The 26,336-nt window shown below is 42.4% G+C and overlaps 1 long non-coding RNA gene and 1 pseudogene across 3 annotated transcripts in view; one reads left to right on the top strand and one right to left on the bottom strand.

Annotated features, from left to right (window-relative positions):
* The window catches only part of LOC309629587, a 31,778-nt gene extending 7,445 nt beyond the window's left edge, over positions 1-24,333 (top strand). The window contains exons 3-5 of one of the 2 annotated variants that reach the window (XR_014245119.1): positions 6,225-6,371; positions 9,849-20,870; positions 21,186-24,333. This is a non-coding gene — a long non-coding RNA (uncharacterized lncRNA). Of the gene's footprint in view, positions 1-6,224; positions 6,372-8,376; positions 20,871-21,185 lie in introns of those variants that run through there. The other variant, XR_014245120.1, reaches the window with a different exon arrangement.
* On the bottom strand, positions 275-1,970 carry LOC309628996 (trafficking protein particle complex subunit 1 pseudogene; annotated as a pseudogene). Its single transcript has 2 exons — positions 1,955-1,970; positions 275-1,809 (listed from the first exon to the last, which is right to left on the bottom strand). The product of its transcript is annotated as a trafficking protein particle complex subunit 1 pseudogene (transcript).
* Positions 24,334-26,336: the final 2,003 nt, after the last annotated feature.

The following is a 26,336-nucleotide window of genomic DNA, read 5'->3' as shown; positions in this document are numbered from 1 at the left end:
GCCCAATGCTCTCCCAAGAGCTTTCCCAGTTTATATCACCACCAGCAGGAGTTTGCTAAATGAGCTGCTTTGACCATAGTAACACTGAGCATTCTTATTAAAAAAAAAACCTTTGCCAATTTAATAGGTGAGTCTGGATACCTTTCATCAAGGTAGAATGTTATATCGCCATTTATCTTGACCACCTTTTGGACTTTGTAAACTTCTGAGATGTAATTGCCATTTTCTGTTGCTCTGGTGTGTGTGTGTGTGTGTGTGTGTGTGTGTGTGTGAGAGAGAGAGAGAGAGAGAGAGAGAGAGAAAGAGGGAGAGAGAGGTTAAGTGGCAAAAAAAATTTTTTTTTGATATGACCACACTTTGACATATACATGTTTCCTGTTGTGAAAAAAACTGGAGATAAAATATCTGGAATCATAAAGAGCCAAATACAGAGGAAACCAAATATTTTTAATCAGAGGGCTTAGGTAGGTTTTTTTTTTTTTAATTTTTTAAAATTTATTTATTTTTGGCTGCGTTGGGTCTTTGCTGCTGCGCGAGGGCTTTCTCTAGTCGTGGCGAGCGGGGGCTACTCTTCATTGTGGTGCGTGGGCTTCTCATTGCGGTGGCTTCTCTTGTAGCGGAGCACGGGCTCTAGGTGCGTGGTCTTCAGTAGTTGCAGCATGCGAGCTCAGTAGTTGTGGCTCGTGGGCTCTAGAGCACAGGCTCAGTAGCTGTGGCGCACGGGCTTAGTTGCTCTGCAGCATGTGGGATCTTCCCGGACCAGGGCTCGAACCCGTGTCATTGGCAGGCGGATTCTTAACCACTGCGCCACCAGGGAAGCCCGGGTAGGTATTTCTTGAAGTGGCAGCCTAATCTTGGCCCTTAGTAGTGATAAAAGGTTCCTTGGTGGGCGCCCATCTGGGCGTTTATGGCTCTGACCCTGTGCTATGTACTCTGCTTGCCTGGGCACACTCTTAGGCACTGACCAGGAGATGGGGCTGCTTGTGGTCCTCACAGGACGGGCCCCAGTCTCGGGCTCATTGTGCTCATTGTGTCTATCTCTACCTTCTTTCTTCTTCTTCTTCTTCTTTTTTTTTTTTTAAGTGATAAGAAGTTTATTCTGTACTTCTCGAAGCATCAGGTAGGGGATAAAACTGGAGAGGGCCTGCTTTGGAGGTGTAGGGGCTCTGGTAGGCTTTCTTCCTGTGCCGGGGAGGGCACCAGGGATGGCTTTAGGCTGTTCCCCTGGGAGGGCTACCGAGGAGCTTCACTGGGCTGGGGGTGCTGGGGCGGTGGCATTTGCAGTAGGGGGCCATCGGGTGAAACAGATTAGGAAGGGCCCCAGACAGACAGGGATTCTTCTGAGGGGTGAGGTAGGGTGCTTCCTTCAGCCAGCCCGGGCGGAGAACAAGGGCAGAGAGTGGCCACAGGAGTCCAGTCGGGAGCGGAAGAGCTCATTCTGCACAGTTTGGCCCAGCGAGCACAGGGGATTCTTCACCACCAGCTCCGCGTACAGCTCACTGTTGATGTGGTGCAGCACATCTCGGATGGGTCCCACGCCCAAGTCAGTATTCATGACAACGCTGATCCCAGCGGGCATCTCGTACTAATGGAGTTTGTAACGTCTAGTTTGGAAGGCCAGGAAGCCGTGCTTCATGTCTAGCGGGGACATCTTGCTGACAAAGGAAAGGACAGAGAAGAGCATCCCGTACATCAGCTTGTACTCCTCCTACTTGGGGATCTCCGCTTGCTTCTTGCGGTGCCACTCGCAGTAATGCAGACACACTCCGTTCCGGTCAAACAGGTACAGGTTGTGGACAGCCGTGGGGACTGCTCCGAGTGCCTGTCACTCCATAGTTCCTATCTCTACGTTCTAGGTATGTCAGCGTCCATGACCCATACATAGTATGCCTGTCTGCCCCATGAGAAAGTGTTTCATTCATTAATTAATGCATGTATTTATGCACTTATTTACCCAATAATTGATCCATCTATTCGTTTGGGCATGTATTCGTACATTAGCACAGTCGTTTATTCAGTACACATTGACTATAAGAGTTGTGACTTAAAAAAAAAAGAGTTATGACTCTTTACTTTGATGCCAGAAGGATTGATGATAATTAGAGACCCGAGTGTGTGCCCAGGGAAAAGTCCCAGGCTCCAGACCTACAGTCCTGTTGTTGGCATTATGTAAATGGAGATCACGGCGGTGCGCTGGCCAGCCGTTCTTGGTCCACTAACTTTGACCAAATAAATTCTTGTTTTACTAAACCCAAAGCAAAATGTGCTGACTAAGCCTTCTTTACCAGTAAAACTGTATTACATTTCTCTTTGTGATAGGAAAGGTTAGAACAACAATATGTGACCTTAACAACTCTGGGCACTGAATCTGCATTATGTCACCTGTGAAAAAAACAGATGCCCCTTCGTTCAAGTCACAGACTTTATTTGGCAAGTTATGTACCTTTGTGCTAAGAGATGAGGGACATTTTTTTCTTTTTAAGCAAAATTGACACTCCCCATCCTTAAAGAGCTTATAATCCAGTTGGAGAAATAAGGCCCGTCCACCTAGAATTATAGATGATAGAACTAAGGAATGTTTTATGTTGAAATCTGCTTAAAGACCCATCTGGTCTGAAATTCCCTACCAAGGTGGAACTCCCCATACAAAGTACTCTGCAAATAGTCTTTTCAGCTTTGTACCAACACTCCTCTGGTGAGAAAACTACTATTAATTTTTTTAATTAGAAAAGCTGTATGTGCTTAATGTAACACATTGAAAAAATACGGCAGAGTATCAAAGTAAAAAGTCAAGCCTCACCTCAAATCCCCCACCTCCCTACCATTTGTTACAGGATGCTAAGAATGGCTATTTTCTATACTTGTACAAACACATATATGGACATTTTCACCCCATACTTTCAATTGTAATCTATTTTTAAAATTAGATAACATATACAATATAAAAATCAAAGGGTATGAAAGAATATACAATGAAAAGAAAGTCTCTTCTATCCCTCTCCCTCTAGCACCTCAGTTCTTCTCCCCAGAGGCAGCCATTGTTACTACTTTTGTATGTATCCTTCCAGGGATAGTCTGTGCGTTTTACAAGCATATATGTTATTATTATTTTTTTTTTTTTTTTTTTTGACCACACTGCATGGCATATGGGTTCTTAGTTCCCTGACCAGGGATCAAACCCACGCCCCCTGCAGTGGAAGCGAAGAGTTTTAACCACTGGATCACCAGGGAAGTCCCTCTTTTTTTTTCTTTTCTTTTCTCTTTTTTTTTTTTTAACACAAGTGTTAGCAGATTAAATACAATGTTTCCCCCTTAATTACATATCTTAGAAATTATTCCATACTTAGAGCAAGCTGCTTTATTCCTTTTAACAGGTGCATAGCATTTCATTGTATGGATATGTCATAATTTAATAAATCAATCTATTTATGACTATTTTGGGGTTCCTGCCCTTTTGCTATTACAGACAAGGCTGCAATGAATAACTTTGACTATACTACATCTTTTTTCACGTGCACACAAGGTTGTGGGATAAATATCTAAAAGTAGAATTGTTGGATCAAATTGTTGGATCAAAATAACAAATAACATTTGTTATTTTGATAGATATTGCCAGTTGCTCTCAGTAGATGTTGTATCAATTTGTATTCCATTCATCAACTATGAGAGTTGGCATTATGTAATGCCCATGCTATTACTAGGATATTAATTACTTTTCTTTTTAACTTATGCCAACTTGGTAGGTTAAAAATAGTTACCTTTAGCTGTTTTCATTTGCACTTCTCTTATGAATGAAGTTGAGCATCTTTCATATATGTGAGAGTCATTGTGTTTATTTTCTGTGTGCCGTCTGTTCATATCCCTTACCTGTTTTTCTATTTTTTTCTCCTTGTTGCTTTTCTTGTAAATATTAGGCTTTATATATACATATGTTTTTTTAAATAAGAACAATTTAAATTGAAAATTTTTTCCAGTTTGTTATTTCTCTTATGACTTTCTTTTTCCATGCAGGAATTAAAAAAAAATTTTTTTAAATTTTTTAATTGTTCAATTCAGTGAATGTAAATGAAATAAGCCAGACAAAGAAAGACCAATATTGCATGATCTCACTTATATGTGGAATCTAAAAGAATGGACCTCATAGTAACAGAGTAGGATGCTCTTTACTGGAAGCTGGGGGTGGGGGAAATGGAGAGATGTTGGTCAAAGGGTACAACTTTTCAGTTATAAGATGAATAACTTTTGGAGACCTAATGTATAGCATGGTGACTAGAGTTAATAATAATGTATTGTATACTTGAAATCAACTAACATTGTAGATCTCAAGGGTTCTTACCACCATCACCAAAAAAAAAAAAGGTAACTTGGTGAGGTGATGGATTTGTTAATTAGCTTGATTTTGGTAATCATTTCACAATGTATATCCAAACATCATGTTGTATACCTTAGATATATACAATTTCACTTTCCAATCGTATCTCAGTAAAACTGGGGGGAAAAAAGCTGAAACTTATTAGTATTTTCTTTTACAGCATCTTGTTTTATCTATTTATTTTAGTGTTTGTTTTACCATACTGAGCAAAGCTTGTCTATAGCAAGATTCAAAAATTCTACCACGTTCTCTTCTAGTACATTTGTTCTTTCACTTTTCACATTCCAACCTTTCCTCCATCTGGAATTTATTTTCCTTTAGACTATAAAGTAGTGATCCAATTGTATTTCTTTTCCAGATTGCTCTTCAGTTTCCTAACACCTTCTATTGAATAACCCATTTTTGGGAATTCCCTGGCAGTCCAGTGGTTAGGGCTCTGTGCTTCCACCACAGGGGGCACGTGTTCAATCCCTGGTTGCGGAACAAAGATCCCACAAACCACCCGGCACAGCCAAAAAAAAAAAAATCCATTTTTATTTAATTTATTTTTTTGGCCACACTGTGTGGCTTGCAGGATCTTAATTCCCTGACCAGGGATTGAACCCGGGCCAAGGCAGCGAAAGCAGCAAGTCCTAACCACTGGACAGCCAGGGAATTCCCTGAATAATCTATTTTTAGAATACTATCTTTATAATAAACTAAATTTATATATACAAATTATATATAAAATTTTACACATACATATGTTTCTGGGCTTTTAATTTTGTTTCATTGATCTATCTGCCTAGTGTTTTTTGTTTGTTTGTTTGTTTTTTGTTTCGGCTGCATTGGGTCATCGTTGCTGGGCGCAGGCTTTCTCTAGTTGCGCTGACCGGGGGCTACTCTTCGTTGCGGGCTTCAGTAGTTGTGGCTCATGGGCTTAGTTGCTCTGCGGCATGTGGGATCTTCCCGGAGCAGGGCTGGAACCCGTGTACCCTACATTGGCAGGCGGATTCTTAACCACTGTACCACCAGGGAAGTCCCCTGCCTAGTGTTTAAAAAACAAAATTCAACCAAGTAAATTTGAAGATCTAATTGGCTTTATTAGGCGATTCATGATTTGGGTGGAATCTCATCTAGCAACTAGAAGAGCCTCCAAGGAGTTGTACAATATGGAAGGTTTTTATAGGAAGAAGGGTGGGGAAAGGGAGCTATTAGCAAAAGAAAAGAAAAGATTATTTTTAGGCTAGGGCATCTTTTTTTAGAGGAAGGGAACAGCAATGGTTTTGTCATGCAGATTGGCTCTTCTTGGTTGGGGAAGGCGGGGTGGAAAGGGAGAGGGCCCATGTGACAGATTACCTTACTGGTGCTTGATCGGAAAATTCCAGACTGGTTGGTTAAGATTACATTTCTGGGAGAGGTTGAAACTGCAATTAGATCAGGTATTAAATCTAGGTTTGGTGTCATGGGCTTTTAACATGAGTGATGCCATTTTGGGACTGTGGTTTTCTTTTTAACTTTCCTCATGTCCCTTACCATACTGTTTTTATTATTCTGTGTTTAATATGTTTAATACCTAGAAGAGATGGTCATCTTTTTTTCCCCAGAATTTTCCCAGATATCCTTAGAATATAAATTTAAAAATTGTGTAGTTAAAAAAAACTTGATGTTTTAATCCTGGTTATGTTAAATGTGTAGACTAATTTATTGTGAATTGACATCTTTATAATATTGAGTCTTCCTACCCAATATATGTATTTTCCTCTTCCTATCAGACTATTTTTTGAGGCAACACATTCTATCATTGGATGATTCTGATAGTTTTTAAAGTTCCCCTTGTTTTGAGGTATATCTCTTTCTCTATATTTTCTAGGCAATAGTTCTAATTTTGTCGTTTGAGACTATACAGGCGTTAACATTTAAAGTGTTAAACATGATCTACAAAAAGCTACATCAGTGCTTCCCAACCTTCTACATCATGGAACACAAAGGAAATTGTAAATGTGCACTGAACACTGGGGTAAGTAGATGAACTTTTTGCAGTCCAAGGTGATGGTGTTGGTAAGGAGGGAATCAGGCTGCTCCAGGCCCTATTTCTGCTGACTTGCTGAGGGAGCTACAGCTGGGACCCTGTGAAACCCCCTAGGGCACATCATCTGGGAGGCTCTTCACTAGAAGGTCCACTCCTTGCACCTCTCCACCCCATTTCTGCTCCCCAGACCTGCTTTTCTTTCTAGACCTTAATATACCAAGCACATTCTCTCTCTCTTTTTTTAAAAAATTTATTTATTTTATTTATTTTTGGCTGCGTTGGGTCTTCATTGCTGCGCATGGGCTTTCTCTAGTTGCGGCGAGCGGGGGCTACTCTTCGTTGCAGTGCGCGGGCTTCTCGCTGCAGTGGCTTCTCTTGTTGTGGAGCACGCGGGCTTCTCGCTGCAGTGGCTTCTCTTGTTGTGGAGCACGGGCTCTAGGTGTCCGGGCTTCAGTAGTTGTGGTTCGCGGGCTCAGTAGTTGTGGCTCACAGGCTCTAGAGCTCAGGCTCAGTAGTTGTGGCGCATGGGCTTAGTTGCTCCACGGCATGTGGGATCTTCCTGGACCAGGGCTCGGACCCTTGTCCCCTGCATTGGCAGGTGGATTCTTAACCACTGTGCCACCAGGGAAGCCCCGCACGTTCTCTTTTCGGGACCTTTGCCTTTGCTCTTCCCTCCGCCTAGCTGGCTATGGCCCCAGAAGTTCACACAGCTGACTACTCATTCTCTAGCTCACTGGGCAATCATACCTAAAGGAGCACCCCTCTCCTGCCCCAAGTCATGCTACTTTCTTGGTATCACATCAGTTTTAGAAATTTCCAGATGATTTGTGTGTTTGTAGTCTCTCTCCCCACCACTAGAATATAAGCTCCAAAAAGGCAGAAGTCATGTCTGTTTTGTTCACTTCTATCCCCAGAGCCTTACACAGTGCCCTGCCCATGCACTCAGTTTGCTCTGTGAATGAGTGAAAGGGCTTCCTACTCTAGATTTTGGAGGATATTTTTCATGACCACTTCAGTTCTTATTCCCAGCTTGACCTCTCTGTACCCACCTACTTCCCACAACCAAACTTCTTGGTCTGATCAAAGGGCTTCTGGAGGAACTGTCCAGCCAGTTATGACTCCTGCTATCTACACTGTCTCCCCACTGTTTTGGCCATCCTGGCCACAGAGACACCACAGGACCTTATCGTCCCCCTGGCAGAACCCAGATAATACTGTGTCTGCAGTATTCTTGGAATCCGTTCAGTTTAGCAACCCTATCAAAAACGGAAATGAGGTTAACTTGGCAGGAAATGAGGTCAGTTTGGCAACTGTTGGTGAAACATTGTACAATGTAAGAGTTAACAGTCTGAGTTAACAATGCAAGCTATGTCATACAGCAGTGCAATAGGAAGATCAAATGGACCATGAGCCGTGCAGGGCAATTTGGGCTCAGAGAGGGAATATCCCAGTAAACTGATGATTGATCGCTTTCTATGTACCTTGGACAGGTGAATGAGTGTATAGTGGAGCACTGCTGAGTCCTCCCAACCTGGGATAAAGATCTCTCAGGGCATTGTAGGAGAATGGCTTTGGTTAAAATCAATAAGCACCATTTATTAAGCCTCCCATACCCTGTGCTAAGCATCTGTTATCTCTACTCCTCCCAATATCCCTAAATTGGTGATGTTAACCATTTCAGAGAGAATGAAAAGGAAATTTAAATGACTAAAGGACCTACCCAAGGTCACAGGGTGTGTGATAAGGCAGGGAGTCAATCCAGCCCACACTCCCACCCCAATTTGCTCCCCCCTTTTTATCCTACGCTAAATGAGGAGGAAAATACAAATATAGGGCTCTAATCTATATATATTATTTATTTATTTATTTATTATTTATTTATTTATTTATTTTTGTCTGTGTTGATTCTTTGTTTCTGTGCGAGGGCTTTCTCTAGTTGCGGCAAGCGGGGGCCACTCTTCATCGTGGTGCGCGGGCCTCTCACTGTCGCGGGCCTCTCACTGTCGCGGCCTCTCTTGTTGCGGAGCACAGGCTCCAGACATGCAGGCTCAGTAGTTGTGGCTCACGGGCCTAGTTGCTCCACGGCATGTGGGATCTTCCCAGACCAGGGCTCGAACCCGTGTCCCCTGCATTGGCAGGCAGATTCTCAACCACTTCGCCGCCAGGGAAGCCCTCTAATCTATATTTTTAATTGAAGTATAGTTGATTTACAATGTTGTGCTTCATTTCTGCTATACAGCAATGTGACTCAGTTATACACATATATACATTTTTTAAAATATTCTTTTCCATAATGGTTTATCCCAGGAGATTGGGTATAGTTCCCTTTGCTATACAGTATAATGAATTCTTGTGCAAGCAAACATCGGTTTGAATCTACCTACTGGGATATAACATGCTTGATCAATTCTGAAATGTTATATTTAAGTCTTTGGAATCATTCTTGTTAATGGGCCACATACAGAAATAGAAGTTGAGTCAATATAGAAAGAAAATCTACAGAAAAGTCTAGGATGGTTATCAGAGGTGATCAGCACGCTCACATTTCCATACGTCACAGTCCGTCAAAGCTAATAGGCATAAAAGCTAATCAACAGAATAGACCCATAAATGAAAATAATGATGCTGTTAATGTAGATGAGGGATACAGCTGAGCTGATTAACTTCCTGTTTCAGCCACTTCTTTCCTGAACTTGTGGAGACAATGATGCAATTATAACCAGAAAGAACAGAGGCTTATTAGAATGATAACTCCATGTGGAGGACATTTAATGTTTTCATTGCAGGCTCATATCTCCCCATTTCTCCTGGATAATTATCACCACTGGCTGCCTCCCCCTCCCTCACTGCTAACGACACACACACACACACACACACACACACACACACTCTGGCACTACACCAGGATGTTTGAACTGGCACTAGGGGAAGGTGTAACATTCTTCTTGGGTGGGAGGTGCAGTCTGAAAACTGCCAACAGCTATTGTTCCATTCACTTGTAGAAACTTGACTGAGACAAAGTGGTTGACCTACAGAGAGATGCCCAGACAAGAAAAGGAAGGGGAGAAAGAGAGAGTCAGTCTTACTTGCCATTGCCCTTGAGGCTGTTTCTGTGGTCGTCTAAGCTAGTAGAGCTGGGTTTCTTTCACTTGGCAGGCTAACCGTTAACCGTTTTCATTCCAAGCACCTCAACCGTCAGCTTTCTATTGGCTGTTTGAGGTTCATCCCCTCTGATGGGGGAGAATTCTGTTTTGTGTGTATTGGTGTGTGTACGTGTGGCCTCACCCATTCTTTCCTGGGAAATCTCCCTTCCAGTCTCCACCCCTACCAGCCATGTGTTCTCAGGGACTGTACATAAGTTTTAATACTCACTTGAAATAAAGTTAATTCTACTTTTTAAGTCAGCCTCATCTGTTTAAAAAGAATCTGTTTGGTGTTTTTCTTTCATTTTACCCCTAAAACTAGATGTGGGCAAGCCTTGGCGTAAGCTGTGGAATAGAAGATAAAGCACTAGAATGGACTCAGGGGCCTGGATCCTCGCCTGGCTGTGTGACCTTGAGCAAGTTTCCTGAAAGTTTTTTTTTTTTTTATAAGTTTATTTATTTTATTTATCTTTGGCTGCATTGGGTCTTCGTTGCTGCGTGTGGGCCTCCCCTAGCTGCGGCGAGTGGGGGCCACTCTTCGTTGTGGTGCATGGGCTTCTCATTGTGGCGGCTTCTCCCATTGCGGAGCACGGGCTCTAGGCGCGCAGGCCTCAGTAGTTGTGGCACGCGGGCTCAGTAGTTGTGGCTCGCGGGCTCCAGAGCACAGGCTCAGCAGCTGTGGCGCACGGGCTTAGCTGCTCCGCGGCGTGCGGGATCCTCCCGGACCAGGGCTTGAACCCATGTCCCCTGCATTGGCAGGCGGACTCTCAACCACTGCGCCACCAGGGAAGCCCATCTTGAAAGTTTTTGAATCTGTCTTCGTCTGTTAAATGAAATGAGTATGTGCAAACATCTAGTACAATGCCTGGTACACATTGCATGCTCAGTAAGTGTTTGTAAAATGAATAATTTAACGAGGGAATTGAATCCTAGTGTCCCTTTTTGAGTTTACTATATGGACAGTAAATTCCTTTTGGTCTTTAGAGCTCTACCCCACTCTTAGTCCACTGAGACCAAAGGTTATACCCCTCCTCTCCTTTTTGTTGAAATATCAAAGCCCTGGGAGACAGCATTTGATTGGCAGAGCTTCTGTCACATGCCCCAAGGGGGCAGTGAGAGGAACTTCCTATTGAAAGAATCTTCTAGGGACACTTGCAGCTTCCTAGTAATTAATTTATGCTCAGGAACTATTAGTAAAGTGAATACTAAGGCGAACTTATCATAAAATTATCACATTATACTTCAAAATCAAATATATTCATGGAGTCAATTATTTGTGCCTTTTTCCCACTCCTTCGGGAGAATAATCAGATTTGTCTACTGAAACTCAACAGCTTTGCCATCAACCAAAAACATTTATGAAGCTTCAGACTATGGTAAAAGAGCAGGGGATGTAAAGAGGTGGCAGGTCCAAACCTTAATCATGAAGACCTTGGCCATTGCAAAGACAATATTACTGCCGTAGTGTTCATTTATAAATCAGCAAGTATGTTTGCTATAGGAACTTCTAAAATATTCTAGGGTCTAGATTGTGACAGCAGAGGACCAGAGGATTTTTTTTGGGGGGGGGGCCATGTTGGCCGGCTGGCGGATTTTAGTTCCCGGACCAGGGATTGAACCCATATCCTCGTCAGTGAAAGTGCGGAGTCCTAACCATTGGACCACCAGGGAATTCCCAAAGAGGATTTTATTTTTTATTTTTTCCCAGTTTTGCTGAGCTATAACTGACATAACATTGTATTATATTAAGGTATACAACATAATGATTTGATATATGAAGCTATTGCAAAATGATTACTGTTAAGGGATTTTGAACCAATCTCGGTAACTTTCATTTTTGGTTCTGTAATGGATTTTCATCTCCTTATTGACTCTTGTATACTAAATGTTTATTTCCTCTGATTATAAATTTATCCATGGATTCTTATCCCATAGTGTACAAGATCACTATTATGTAAAGTTCAGATGCTAGCGTAACTGGTGGCTCCTTCTCCAGACGTCAGGGCCCGCTCACCCGGGGGCAGGTTCTGCTCACCCCAGCAGATGCAGTCCTGCGCAGGCGCAGCTGGAACCCCTAAGGAGTAGTTTTCTGGCTAAGACTCTGACCGAAGCTTGGCCTGCTCCTCCTGCGGTTAAGTTTAAAGGAGTGTTTTCCAAGGGTCTTTTCTAAACCAGAAATGTAGATTTGCCCTTGTGGTCTAGGTAAACACTTTCCTTCCTGAATTAGGCTCAAGTGTTAAGGAATCCCTGACTGCCAGAGCTCATGGTGCAGTAAACGCCCTTATTCCGGTTCACACCACCTTGCAACCCGATTAAAGGGAGCAAAGTTTAGACTCTGTGGGGTCCTGATCCTGGCAGAAGCAGTGACCAGTCTCACCTGGGGATACTTCTTTTACTAATTGTTGTCTTTTGAGTAGTTCTTTTCAATAATCAAAGTCAGCCACAGCCAGGGGTCCTCAGTCCCCTTTTCTGATCCTCAAGCCCAATCAGTCCTGCACATTGGAATGCCTTTTCTTCCTGCTTGCCCCAGAGCAGTCTGAAGATAGCGACTCCTGCTGGGCCATTCCTGTGCCCTGGGGCTAGGATCTGGAGTTTAAAGTCGTCAGCAAGGGAGAGTCCTTCCTGAGCTAGTGGCCTTGTCTTTCACCCAAAGGCAGAGCTTGAATGAAGATAGTGACTTCAAAGGAAGAGGGAGAATTCCAGACTAGAGATAAGCTCCAGAGAAAGTTAAAGAAAGAAGGATAAACAGAATTTGAATACCATTCAGTCTGTCAAATAGGTTAAAAAATTAGTCATACATAAAAAAGGAGCTGAAAAGATTAACATTGAAATGTTGACAGATTTTTCTTTTTAAAATTTTTTAAAAATTGATTTATTTTATTTACTTTTGGCTGCGTTGGTGCGCGGGCTTTCTCTAGTTGCGGTGACGGGGTGGGGGGGGGTGGGGTGGAGGGGGGGTGGAGGGGGGGTGGGCGGCTACTCTTCATTGCGGTGCGCTGGCTTCTCATTGCGGTGGCTTCTCTTGTTGCGGAGCACGGGCTCTAGGCGCGCGGGCTCAGTGGTTGTGGCACACAGGCTTAGTTGCTCCGCAGCATGTGGGATCTTCCCCGACCAGGGCTCGAACCTGTGTCCCCTGCATTGGCAGGCAGATTCTTAACAACTGTGCCACCAGGGAAGCCCCAGATTTTTCATTTAATATGAGATTACAGCTGATTTTTCTTCTTTTTTAAAAATAATTATTCTTTTTTATTGACATATCATGGATTTACAATATTGTGTTAATTTCTGCTGTACAGAGCAAAGTGATTCAGTTTTCTTTATATCCTTTCTACCAGTAGGTGTTACCTTTTCCATTTATTTATAGCTGCATCGGGTCTTCGTTGTTGCCCGCGGGCTTTCTCTAGTTGCGGTGAGCGGTGGGGGGGAGGGTTATCTTGTTGCGGAGCACTGGCTTTAGGTGCGTGGGCTCAGTAGTTGTGGCGCACGGGCTTTGTTGTTCTGTGGCATGTGGGATTGGCATGTGGGATCTTCCCGGACCAGGGCTCGAACCCATGTCCCCCGCAATGGCAGGCAGATTCTTAACCACTGAGCCACCAGGGAAGTCCCTACCTTTTCCTTTTTTAAGTTGTTTTTTAAATCACAAAAGTAATGTAGGCTCAGTGTAAAATTTTCATATCACACAGACAACTACATATAAAAGTGAAAGGATCACTTCACCTAAGGGCCAGTCAATACCAGTTCCCTCCCAAGTTTATAACCACTGTTAAAATCTATTGTATTTGTAGACATGCATGGGTACATATATTTAAACATATGATCAAGCTTTTTTCTCTTAACACTGTGTATTGAAGACTTAATGTCCGGTCTATCACTTTTAAATTGCTGTTTAATTTTGTATCATGAATGTATTGTAATTTGACTAAATGTTCTCATTAATGGATGTTTAGGTCATTTCAAAAAGTTTTTTTTCAATTACAAACTCTACTGCATTCAATATAATTGCATGTACTAACTTGTGTACATGTGTATTTCTTTAGGATCAATTTAGAGAAGCAGAATTTAAGGGCTAAAGATCTATCCACTTAAATTCTGGATAGAACTTGCTAAACTGCCCTTCCAAAAGACTTCACCAATTTATTTTCTGCTCAGCAATAAAATACAGCACCCATTTTTCCATAGCTTTGCCAGTAATGTATATTATCGGATGTTTAAATTGTTGATAATTCTGCCCTCCTCCCCCCAAATTGTATTATGTTGTCTTAATTCACATTTCTCAGATTACTAGGAAGGTTGAGTAACTTTTCGTATCTTTGTTGGATGTTTATATCTCTTGTATAAATTACACATTTATTATCTTTTACAATTTGTGACTGTCTCTTCTTTATTGGTTGAATATCCTGTGTATTAGTGATTTGGACAATTATATGATTTTCCCAGTTTATCACTTGTCTTTTGTATTTATAAATTTATTTATTTATTTATTTATTTTTGGGTGTGTTGGGTCTTCGTTTCTGTGTGAGGGCTTTCTCTAGTTGCGGCAAGCGGGGGCCACTCTTCATCGCGGTGCGCGGGCCTCTCACTGTCGCGGCCTCTCTTGTTGCGGAGCACAGGCTCCAGACGTGCAGGCTCAGTAGTTGTGGCTCACGGGCCTAGTTGCTCCGCGGCATATGGGATCTTCCCAGACCAGGGCTCGAACCTGTGTCCCCTGCATTGGCAGGCAGATTCTCAACCACTGCGCCACCAGGGAAGCCCCTATCACTTGTCTTTTAATCTTGTTTTTTATTTTGTGTGTGTGTCTGTGTTTAGTTGCATAGAAGATTTTAAAATGTATGCAATAAAAACTGCCAAATTTTCCTTTCATGTTTTCTGTGTTTCATTTCATACTTAGGAAAACCTTCCATTATAAATTGAGTTTATGGTAATACTTTCTTATTTTCCTATAATACTTTTATGGGTTTTTATATTGTGCTCTTAAATCTGTCTGGAATTTTTATTAGTATAGCGTGTGAGGTAGAATATATCTTAATTTCCAAATATTCAGTTGCCCAGTACCAGGCACTGAATACTCATTCCAATTCATTGATTTGAAAGTGCTATCTTGGGACCTCCCTGGTGGCGCAGTGGTTAGGACTCCATGCTCCCAATGCAGGGGGCCCGGGTTCAATCCCTGGTCAGGGGACTATTGATCCCACATGCATGCCTTAACTAGGAGTTCTCATGCCACAACTAAGGAGCCCATGTGCTGCAACTACAGAGCTGGTAAGCTGCAACTAAGACCTGGTACAACCAAATAAATAAATAAATATTTTTTTAAAAAAAAGAAAGTGTCATCTTTATTATAAACTAAATGTATTTTCATATATACACAGGGTCTGTTTTGGATATTCTATGATACCATATTGTGTTAATTACTATTGCCTTTTACTGTGATTTGCTATCTGATAAGGCAGCTCTCCTCACTGATCATTTTTTAAAATGTTCTTTTCTGTGCTCATGCATTTTCAATCTGAACAATCCTGAGACTCAGATAAGCTTGAGGATGACCATATTGTCATTCCAATAGATGTCAAAAGAGCATTCGATAAAATTGAACATCCACAATATGAAATATTATGCAGTTGTCTAAAAAAAGGAGAGAGAGAGCAAGAAAGAGAGCTATTTGTACCTTAATGGAAAGATCTCCAATACAAGTGAAGAAAACAACAGAACAATGTATAGCTTATGAATCTCTTGAATTAAAAAAAGAAAAGTTATATACGTATATGCCCATGTATGAAAATAGATATGAATTCAAAAACCCGGTTCTGGAGGGATACACCTTTAACTGTCATGGCTTTTGTTTCCGGGGAAGGGAGCAAGAGGGTAGGGGTGTCCTGGATACTGCGTAGTGTCATCCAGATGCACCTTCTTAAGACCAAGGCACTTCACCCATTTGCCAGGAATGTTTCCTGCTGACAACTTATGCAGAGTGCCTCTCCAGACATTGCCCTCAGCTGCTCGTAGCTGTGTTGCCAAGTTTAAGCCCTTCCCTGGGGACAGATTGCATCCAGTGACTGGTTCTTATGCAGTACAAATGCGTGTCTTCTTTGCTTCAGTTTGGGACAGTTATGAAGGGCAATCCTAGCTTCAGAGCTCCCCCAGGGATTGCTGCAGCCTCTGTTGCAACCTGCTACTACTTGGCAACCTAACTTCTCTCTTGGCCGCGTCTCGCTTCTCTCATTCCCTCACAGATGTTTCTGAAAGTACTTCCCAATAACCCACCCGCACACAAGTTTGTCTGACAGTCTATTTCCTGGGCTACCCAGCCTACTGCCATAGGCAATAAATTATTGAGTGGTGGAGTGTAGGTGGGTGGGTTTTTCACATTCTGCTCCCTTACATAAACTGGAATAATTTATTTATAAGACTTGTATAATTTTTAATTTGTGTTTAAATATTACTGTTAAATAGAAGCTATAACAACAAGGTTGAGCTAACTTTTAAAAAAGAAACTCTCATGCCCCCATAACTCTCCCCCTTCCCACCCAGTAGTCTCACTACTGTAGCACAAGTCATTTCATTTCTATGTACTTCCCTGAGCAGGGATCACACATGGTCATATTTTTGCCTGGCTTTCTGTGGTGGAAGGAACCACATAGTAAGTAATGCAGATTTCTCACAAAGGTGGACTTTTCACTGCTCTATATGAATGATAAAAGAGCAAGGCGCACTTGAACCAGAACAGGCATTCAGAGCATTCTGAGAGCCATTGTCTCCCCCTTGGGTCCAGAGCGGGTGAGTGAGTTGTATTCCATGAAAAAGGAAATTCCTGGAGGAACTTTACTTCATATCACACAGCCTCTGAGCCAAAGTAGCAGAACTGAAATCCAGGGTTCTGAGCTGCAGATTCTCAGTGCAGCTTTCTTTCCACCGAAGAAAGTCTCCATTTTCTTTTTCTTTCTTTTGGGGGGGGCGGTCCACGCCATGCGGCTTGTGGGATGACCTGGGATTGAACCCGTGCCACCTGCACTGGAAGTGGATTCCTAACCACGGGGCCACCAGGGAGTTCATTCCATTTTCTAAAGGCTGAATATTCTCTGATTAGGATCCTCCTCTAGATGAACACAGCAGGTGTCTACTCTCTGACAAGGGCAGAGGAACTCTTGTCCTTGGAATGGAAGGGAATAGAGAAACCTGTTCAAAGGACCTGCTAATTTCTGGTCACCCTGAGGAAGTAGCTGTGGTCCTCAGCTGCTCAGGAGTCACTTCCTCCCCCAACTTTTCTCCAGAGTTGTATTCTCAGGTTTCTCTGGGGACTGATCTCCAGAAGCTGCGGGGAAACACTCTCCCACTAGTTATTGTCACACATCCATGAAACTCCCCATTTAGGAGTCAATAGCTCAGGTTGGCCAATGAACAATTAACCACAAATGGGGTGGTTGGAGACTTCCCTCAAAAATGAGGAATTTCGGGCTTCCCTGGTGGCGCAGTGGTTGAGAACCTGCCTGCCAATGCAGGGGACACGGGTTCGAGCCCTGGTCTGGGAAGATCCCACATGCCGCGGAGCAGCTGGGCCCGTGAGCCACAACTACTGAGCCTGCGCGTCTGGAGCCTGTGCTCCGCAATGGGAGAGGCCGCGATAGTGAGAGGCCCGCGCACCGCGATGAAGAGTGGCCCCCGTTTGCCACAACTAGAGAAAGCCCTTGCACAGAAACAAAGACCCAACACAGCCATAAAAATAAATAAATTAATTAATTAAATTTTTTAAAAAATGAGGAATTTCAAAATTGTCTATGTTTGTTGATCCAGGACAGTTGTGCTTTATAACAAGTGTTGATGAGGATATGGAGAAATTGGAAGCTTTGTGCATTGTTGGTAGGAATGTAAAATGTTACAGCCTCTGTGGAAAACATTATGGCAGTTCCTCAAAAAATTAAAACTAGAATTACCATATGATCCAGCAAACTCACTTCTGGAAGTATGTATGTATCTGGAAGAATTGAAAACAAGGTCTCAAAGAGATATTTTCACACCCATGTTTATAGTGGCATTATTCACAATAGGTAAAATGTGGAAGCAAGCCAAGTGTCAACTAATTAGTGAATGGATAAACAAAGTGCTATATACATACAATGGAAGATTATTCAGCCTTAAAGAGGAAGAAATCCTGATACATGCTACAACATGGATGAATTTTGAGGATATCATGCTATGTGAAATAAGCCAGTCACAAAAAGACAAATGCCGTATGTATGATTTCACCTATATGAGGTATCTAAATTAGTTAAATTAATAGAGACGGAAAGTTGAATGGTGGTTGCCAGGGGGAGGGGAATGCGGGGAGTTGTTGTTTAATGGGCATAAAGTTTCAGTTTTGCAAGATGGAAAAGTTCTGGAGATTGGTTGCAAAACAACGTGAATACACTTAACATTACTGAAGTGTACGCTAACAAATGGTTAAGATGATAAATTTTAAGTTATGTGTTTTTACAATTAAAAAATATAAAACACCAAATGAACAGGTCAAAAAGCAAATTAGATATAACTGAAGAGGGAATTAATAAACTAGAAGATACAGCTGCAGAAATTATTCAGAATGCAAAACAGAGAAACAAAGAGATGTTAGGAAACATGAATGATGCAATGAGAGGTCTAACACATAGACAACTGGGCTCCAGAAGAAAAGAATATAGAAAATAGAAAAGAGATATTATTCGAACACAAAATGCCTGAGAAATTTTCCAGAATTGGTGAAAAATATGAACTCTCTGGTTCAGAAATCAGAATGAATCTCAAGAATAAAAATAAATAAAAATAAATCTAAACTTACAGTCTTTTTTTTTTTTTTTTTTTTTTTTTGCTGTGCTGCATGGCTTGTAGGATCTTAGTTCCCCAACCAGGAGTTGAACTCGGGCCACTGCAGTGAAAGCTCCAAGTCCTAACCACTGGACCGCCAGGGAATTCCCCAAACCTACAGTCTTTTTAGGGAAACTGCAGAAGATTGAAGACAGGGAGACTATATTAATAGCATCTTGAGAGCAACACAGATGCATGATCAACTACTGAAGGCTGTAGGTAAATGGGTAAGTAGGCAATGGTACATCACACAATGTGTACATTGTACATTCATACATGGAATAGTCAGTGCTAAAAGAAATAAGCTATCAAGTTGTAAAAAGATATGGAGGAAACTTAAATGCATATTACTAAGTGAAAAAAGCCAATCCTAAAAGGCTACATACTGTATGATTCCAAGTATATGACATTCCAGAAGAATGCAAAAAAGTTTTGCAAAACCATTGAGATGGTAAAGAGATGAGTGGTTGGCAGGGGTTATTGGGGAGGGAGGGATGAATAGGTGAAGCACAGGATTTTTAGGGCAGTGAAACTATTCTGTATGATAATATAATGGTGGATACCTAGCATTATACATTTGTCCAAACTCATAGAATGTACAACACCAAGAGTGAAACCTGATGTAAACTATAAACTTGGAGTGATAATGATGTGTTAATGTAGGTTCATCGATTGTAACAAATGTACCTACCACTCTGGTGACTGATGTTGATAGTAAAGACAGTCTGTGTGTGTGTAGAGGTCTGGGTTAAATAGGAACTCGTTGTACTTTCCACTCAATTTTGCTGTGAGTCTAAAACTCTGAAAATGTCTATTAAAAAAAAATCCAAGAGATTGAAAGAACACCCAAGCATCCAGAAAGAAAAACAAGTAACCAACAATAAAAGGACAATTATGTTGACAGCAAATAACTTAAAACAAAACAATAATTTAAAAAAATTTTTTTAACGAACAGACTTGTGGTTGCCAAGGAGGAGGGGGAGTTGGGGAGAGGTTGGATTGGGAGTTTGGGATTAGCAGATGCAAACTATTATACATAGAATAGATAAACAAAAGGGTCCTATTGTATAGCACTGGGAACTATATTCAATATCTTATGATAAACCATAATGGAAAAGAATATGAAAAAGAATGTACATATATGTATAACTAAATCACTTTGCTGTACAGCAGAAATTAACACAACATTGTCAATCAACAATACTTCAATAAAATACATTTTAAAAAAAAAAGAAGCAAATCCAAATAAATTCCAGAAGCTGCAAAAAAAAATTTTTTTTAAAAATACACATAACAGGGACTTCCCTGGAGACGCATTGGTTAAGAGTCCGCTTGCCAACTCAGGGGACACGGGTTCGATCCCTGGGCTGGGAGGCTCCCGCATGCAGCAGAGCAGCTGGGCCTGTGTGCCACAACTACTGAGCCTGTGCTCTGGAGCCCGTGCGCCACAACTACTGGGCCCGTGCGCTTAGAGCCTGTGCTCTGCAACAGGAGAGACCACTGCAGTGAGGAGCCCGGGCAACGCGATGAAGAGTAGCCCCCGCTCGCTGTAACTAGAGAAAGCCTGTGCGCAGCAAAGAAGACCCAATCCAGACAAAAATAAAAAATTAAAATAAAATAAAATACACATAACAAGAAATTTAAGGTTGGTTATTGCTAGGTATGGTCATGCTTTATTCCCTACTCCCTTACCCCTACCCTCTGTTTGTCCTCATTAATGTGGATGGTAGCTTTTATTTTCTAAGTAGGAGAAGGGATAGGCCAAGGTGAAGGAAGAGAGGAGAAAGTTTATTGAGGGCGGAAAGGGTGTTTGGTTTTAAATAGTGATATTGACCTTGTGAGAGAAGAGATCTAGAAAGGCCATTGGTCCATTTCCATTTTAGGGGGGTAAGGTTATTCCTACATCAGTCTCTATGGGCAGGGGACCACTGCAGACACTTTCACTGATGGTGCCCATTGTATAGGAGCTTAGAACTCTAGATACATGATCTCATTCAGTCTCTGAGAGAAGTTGCTCACCAACTCTGTTAGACAATGCCAACCACATTTCTAGATATCTTGGTTGGTGTTATGCTTCCTGCTATTTGTTGGTTGAAATTCTGCAGTTTCCCTCTGATTCCAACATTTCTTTTTGCTTATGAGCAGAGTAAGGCAGGATAAGGTTTTGAAAATTTTTATCTCCAGCCTGAACCTTTCTCAGGAACTCCAGGTTGCTAACTGAATATTGCCACTGGAATGTCTAAATAAGCATCTCAAATTTAATATGTCCAAAAATCAAGCTCTTGATTTAGTTCTTTCAACTTGCTTGTCTTGCTCTTTTTCCTCTCTCAGAAAATGGCAACACCACCCTTTTAGATGCTTAGGCCCAAAACCTGGAAGCATCTTTCTCTTCTTTTGTCTCTTGTACCTCATGTCCAATCCATCAGGGAATCCTGTTGGCTCTATCTTTCAAAATATATCCAGAATCCAACCACCTCTCATCACCTCCACTACTACCATACTGGTCCAAGTCTCCATCATCTCTTTTTTCTTTTTTTTGTTTTTTTAATTAATTAATTTATTTTTGGCTGTGTTGGGTCTTTGTTTCTGTGTGAGGGCTTTCTCTAGTTGTGGCAAGCGGGTGCCACTCTTCATCGCGGTGCTCAGGCCTCTCACTGTCGCGGCCTCTCTTGTTGCAGAGCACAGGCTCCAGATGCACAAGCTCAGCAGCTGTGGCTCACGGACTTTGTTGCTCTGCGGCATGTGGGATCTTCCCAGACCAGGGCTTGAACCCGTGTCCCCTGCATTGGCAGGCAGACTCTCAACCACTGTGCCACCAAGGAAGCCCTCCATCATCTCTTACTTGGATTACTGCAATAACCTCCTTAACAGTCACCCATGGTAGGACGTCAATAAATAATTGTTGAATGAATAAATGAAGCAATTCCCAGGTATGAGTTATCTTTGGCTGTTTGATGGCTCATGGTTAATCTTGAGACCCTTTACCATATTTTGGAGAGAGAGTGGGAAGAAGTAGTATTTGGGCAGCAAGTACTGTGGGCCCATGGAGGAGACAATGGGGTGGAAAGTTGAAGCAAACTTGAAAAATACAGGAGAGAGGAATCAGTTGAATTGGGACTCTGAGTGGGAATCAACAAAGACAATCCAGGTCACTGAGTGTCCTTGTCCCTGCTGTTGTGATTGCCTATCCTTTGCCTGTATAGAGAGCCTGGCTGGATACCCTGTTTCCCTCTGTTGACCCGTCCAACCTGGGGTCCTGTGAGGTGATTTCCATGAAGCCTGGAGGTGAATGACCCTCACTGAAGACCAGGTGAAGAGCAGTTTCCTTCTGAGCCTCAGAGATGCCTCCAACGAGGGAGGGAATTGAGTGGACCAGGCAAGCTCCTGGAACTCGGGCTGGAGAGGGAAGTTAAGGAAGGCATCTAGGTGTGGCTTGGCCTGAGATTGCTTCCTCTGCTGGTGGGCAGCCCCATGTCCCCTTCTCCTCCCTCTCCCCATAGGAGACCCAGCAGCTGCTTCCAACAGTCTGGGTCTTCTGCCTATATTAAGAGTCCTTCCAGAAATTCATCCTTCTTTCCCCTGACTCTTCTTAGCCATTCTTCCAGTAGGCACCTAAGGCCTGGTCCCCTTCTCTTGGTCACTCAGGGACTCTTCTGCAGACTAGCTAATGGAATCCAGTTTGGGGAAAGTGCTTGGCTGGGTCCCCTACATGTTGAGTTCAGTTTCCTCCTCTGGGTGTGTTTTAGCTTCCAACTGGGATCTTTGCCATAGTAATTATAATAACCACACTCTGCATGGAGGATCTCAAAGCTATATAGGCAAACAAACAGAAAGGAGCTCTTAAGGAAAGTCAAGTAGTTATCAGAATCTCCAACCCCACCAGACCCGGAAGCTCTATACTCGCCTCCCCATAACTTAGTGAACATTGTTTAAGCAGCTTGAAATTCTTTCTACAACCACATTGAAATTGGATATCCTGAGGGAAAGGGAAGTTTCCCCACCCCAACCCTGCTCCTCCCCAAGCCCTCCCCTTCCAGCCAGTAGCAGTGTTATTCACCTGACTTCTTGAGAGAAAAAACTAGAAGTTCACCTTCATTTTTCCTTATCCCTCACCTCTCATCCTGTGTATCAACAAGGCCTATTGTATATGCAACTAGAGATTATCATACTAAGTGAAGTAAGTCAGAAAGAGAAAGACAAATACCATATGACATCACTTACATGTGGAATCTAAAATATGACACAAATGAACCTATGAAACAGAAACAGAATCATGGACATAGAGAACAGACTGGTGGTTGCCAAGGGGGAGGGAGTTGGGGGAGGGATGGAGTGGGAGGTTGGGGTTAGCAGAGGTGAGCTTTTATATACAGAATGAATGAACAACAAGGTCCTTTTATAGCACAGAGAACTATATTCAATATCCTATGATAAACCATAATGGAAAAGAATGTTTAAAAAAAGAAGGTATAGGGACTTCCCTGGTCACACAGTGGTTAAGAATCTGCCTGCTGGATGTGGGTCCAGTGCGACTGCACTGTCTGATTTTTCAAGAGAGGCCAGAAAATGGGTTTTTATATAAAATCTCCTGAATCTGAAGTGTTGACAACTAATTCAACTGAAAAATAATTATAACTGGGGGTGCTTCTGGACTGTTGGCCATGTTCTTGCCTTGACCTGGGTGATATGGCAAGGGTGTTTATTTTATACCTAGTTGTTAAGTTGAACATGTAAGTTTTAAATAATTCTCTGTGTGTATGATATGTTTCATAATAAAAAAAAATGTTTTGAAAAGGAAAAAAAAAAAGAGAATCTGCTTGCCAATGCAGGGACATGGGTTCGACCCCTGGTTCGGGAAGATCCCACATGCCACAGAGCAGCTAAGCCCGTGAGCCACAACTATTGAGCCCATGCGCCACAACTACTGAAGCCCATGTGCCTAGAGCCCGTGCTCCACAACAAAGACAAGCTACTGCAATGAGAAGCCCGCGCACCACAATGAGGAGTAGCCCCCACTTGCTGCAACTAGAGAAAGTCCGTGCGCAGCAACGAAGACCCAACACAGTCAAAAATAAATAAATAAATAAATAAATAATTTAATCAAAAATTTAAAAATTAAAAAAATAAAAAAGAAGGTATATGTGTGTGTGTGTATATATATAACTGAATCACTTTGCTGTATAGCAGATATTAACACTACTTTGTAAATCAACTATATTTTTAAAAAAAAATTCATTAAAAACAAAAGAACAAGGCCTGTTGTGTCTACAGAATGTGCCCAGAATCTATTTTCTTCTCTTCACCGCTTAGTGACCGTTGTGTTCGTGTTGAACAACTGCAGTGATGGGCTAACTGGTCTTCCTTTTTTTTTTTTTTTTTTTTTTTAAACATCTTTATTGAAGTATAATTGCCTTACAATAGTGTGTTAGCTTCTGCTTTATAACAAAGTGAATCAGTTATACATATACAATATGTTCCCATTTCTCTTCCCTCTTGCATCTCCCTCCCTCCCACCCTCCCCATCCCACCCCTCTAGGTGGTCACAAAGCACCGAGCTGATCTCCCTGTGCTATGCGGCTGCTTCCCACTAGCTATCTATTTTACATTTGGTAGTGTATATATGTCCATGACACTCTCTTACCCTGTCACATCTCACCCCTCCCCCTCCCCATATCCTCAAGTCCATTCTCTAGTAGGTCTGTGTCTTTATTCCCGTCTTGCCACTAGGTTCTTCATGGCCTTTTTTTTTTTTTTTTCCTTAGATTCCGTATATATGTGTTAGCATACTGTATTTGTTTTTCTCTTTCTGACTTACTTCACTCTGTATGACAGACTCTAACTCCATCCACCTCATTACAAATACCTCCATTTCATTTCTTTTTACGGCTGAGTAATATTCCATTGTATATATGTGCCACATCTTCTTTATCCATTCATCTGTCGATGGACATTTAGGTTGCTTCCATGTCCTGGCTATTGTAAATAGAGCTGCAATGAACATTGTGGTACATGACACTTTTTGACCTATGGTTTTCTCAGGGTATATGCCCAGTAGTGGGATTGCTGGGTCGTATGGTAGTTCTATTTGTAGTTTTTTAAGGAACCTCCATACTGTTCTCCATAGTGGCTGTATCAATTTACATTCCCACCAACAGTGCAAGAGTGTTCCCTTTCCTCCACACCCTCTCCAGCATTTATTGTTTCTAGATTTTTTGATGATGGCCATTCTGACCGGTGTGAGATGATATCTCATTGTAGTTTTGATTTGCATTTCTCTAATGATTAATGATGTTGAGCATTCTTTCATGTGTCTGTAGGCCATCTGTATATCTTCTTTGGAGAAATGTCTATTTAGGTCTTCTGCCCATTTTTGGATTGGGTTGTTCGTTTTTTTGTTATTGAGCTGCATGAGCTGCTTGTAAATCTTGGAGATTAATCCTTTGTCAGTTGCTTCATTTGCAAATATTTTCTCCCATTCTAAGGGTTGTCTTTTGGTCTTGTTTATGGTTTCTGGTCTTCCTGATTCTACTCTTGTCCTGCTGTAGATCACTCTCCCCAGAGCAGCCAGAGCCATCTTTCAGGGACAAGCCAATCCCACTATTGTTCTGCTCATAACCCTCCAAAAGCTCCCACAGAACTTCTGATATATTTCAGACTTCTTACCACAGTGCACGAGGCTCTGCATGATATGGCTCCAGCCTTCCTCTCCAGCCACACGTCTTATTACTCTCCCTCTCAGCCACATGGCCTCACCTGCTCCTTCAGTGTGCCGAGTTTGTTCCTGCCTTAGAGCCATGGGATTTGTTGCTAGCAATGCTTAAAATGCTTTGTGAAGATTTCTTCATGACTGGCTCCTTAGTATTTAGAACTTAACTCAGTACTATCACTCCCTAATGAAACACCCCCAAACTCAGTGGCTTCAGAACAGCAGTTATCTATTTTGCTTATTATCTGTCTGTAATATGGGTAGGGCTTGATGAGGAAGATGCATTTTTGTTCCACATGGCAACAGCTGGGGCAAATCAACCGAGATCTTAGGATCTGCTTCAAAGATGGCTCACTTCCATGGCTGGCACACTGGGGCTAGCAGTCGTCTGTTAGTTAAACCAGGGTTGAAGGCAAGGGACCTTGGTTGTTCAAGGGGTCCCAAGAGAGTCAGGTGGAAGCTGTGATGTCTTTTATGACCCAGCCTAAGAAGTCACATAGCATCGCTTCTATTGTACTTTATTAATTTTGCAAGTCGAAACATCTGTCCAGGGACTTCCCTGGTGGTCCAGCAGTTAAGACTCCGGGCTTCCACTGCAGGGAGCGCAGGTTCCATCCCTGGTCAGGGAACTAAGATCCCACGCGATGCGCGGCCAAAAAGTAAATAAATAAATAAATATTTTTTAAAAACCCAAACAAAAAGAAACACCTGTGCAAGTTCAAGTGGAGGAAACACAGGCTCTACCACTTGAAGGGGGAGTGGCAGGGTTCTGCAACAGCACACAGAAATAGGAATATTGCTTTTCTGGATGATTCTCTCTGCCACAGCTACCTCCTCAGTGCAGCCTTCCCTGACAGCCCGATATAAATTCGCTTCTCCTCCTCACCCCAAAGAGTCATTCTTTACCATTTCAGTCTCTGGCTTATTCACAGCAAGTTAAGTTGTCTTGCCCATTTATTTGCTCACTTGCCACCTGTTGCAAGAATATAGTCCCACCTCCCGCCCGCTCCTCCAAGAGCAGGATCCTTGCATGAAGGGAGGCCAGACCACAGTCTGTTGCACTAGGTTCTGGCAGTTGCAGTGGGAGAGGTGAAGGTTATTTAGCGATATGTAAAGGTGGAGACACTGGTATTTGTGACTGACTGGCTGTGTGGGGTGAAGGGGGAAGGGAGGACCCTGGATTGCTGGTCCATCTCAGAGCGAGGAATACCATGGCAATGAAGGTGTGCATGGCTTAGGAGTGCCTGGCAGAGGCCACGCTGAGCGCTG

The sequence above is a fragment of the Balaenoptera borealis genome (assembly GCF_965194805.1).
Source record: "Balaenoptera borealis genome assembly, chromosome: 5".
NCBI classification, from domain to species: domain Eukaryota; kingdom Metazoa; phylum Chordata; class Mammalia; order Artiodactyla; family Balaenopteridae; genus Balaenoptera; species Balaenoptera borealis.
The sequence above is the reverse complement of the archived record's forward strand: the minus strand, read 5'-3'. Positions and strand labels throughout refer to the sequence as shown.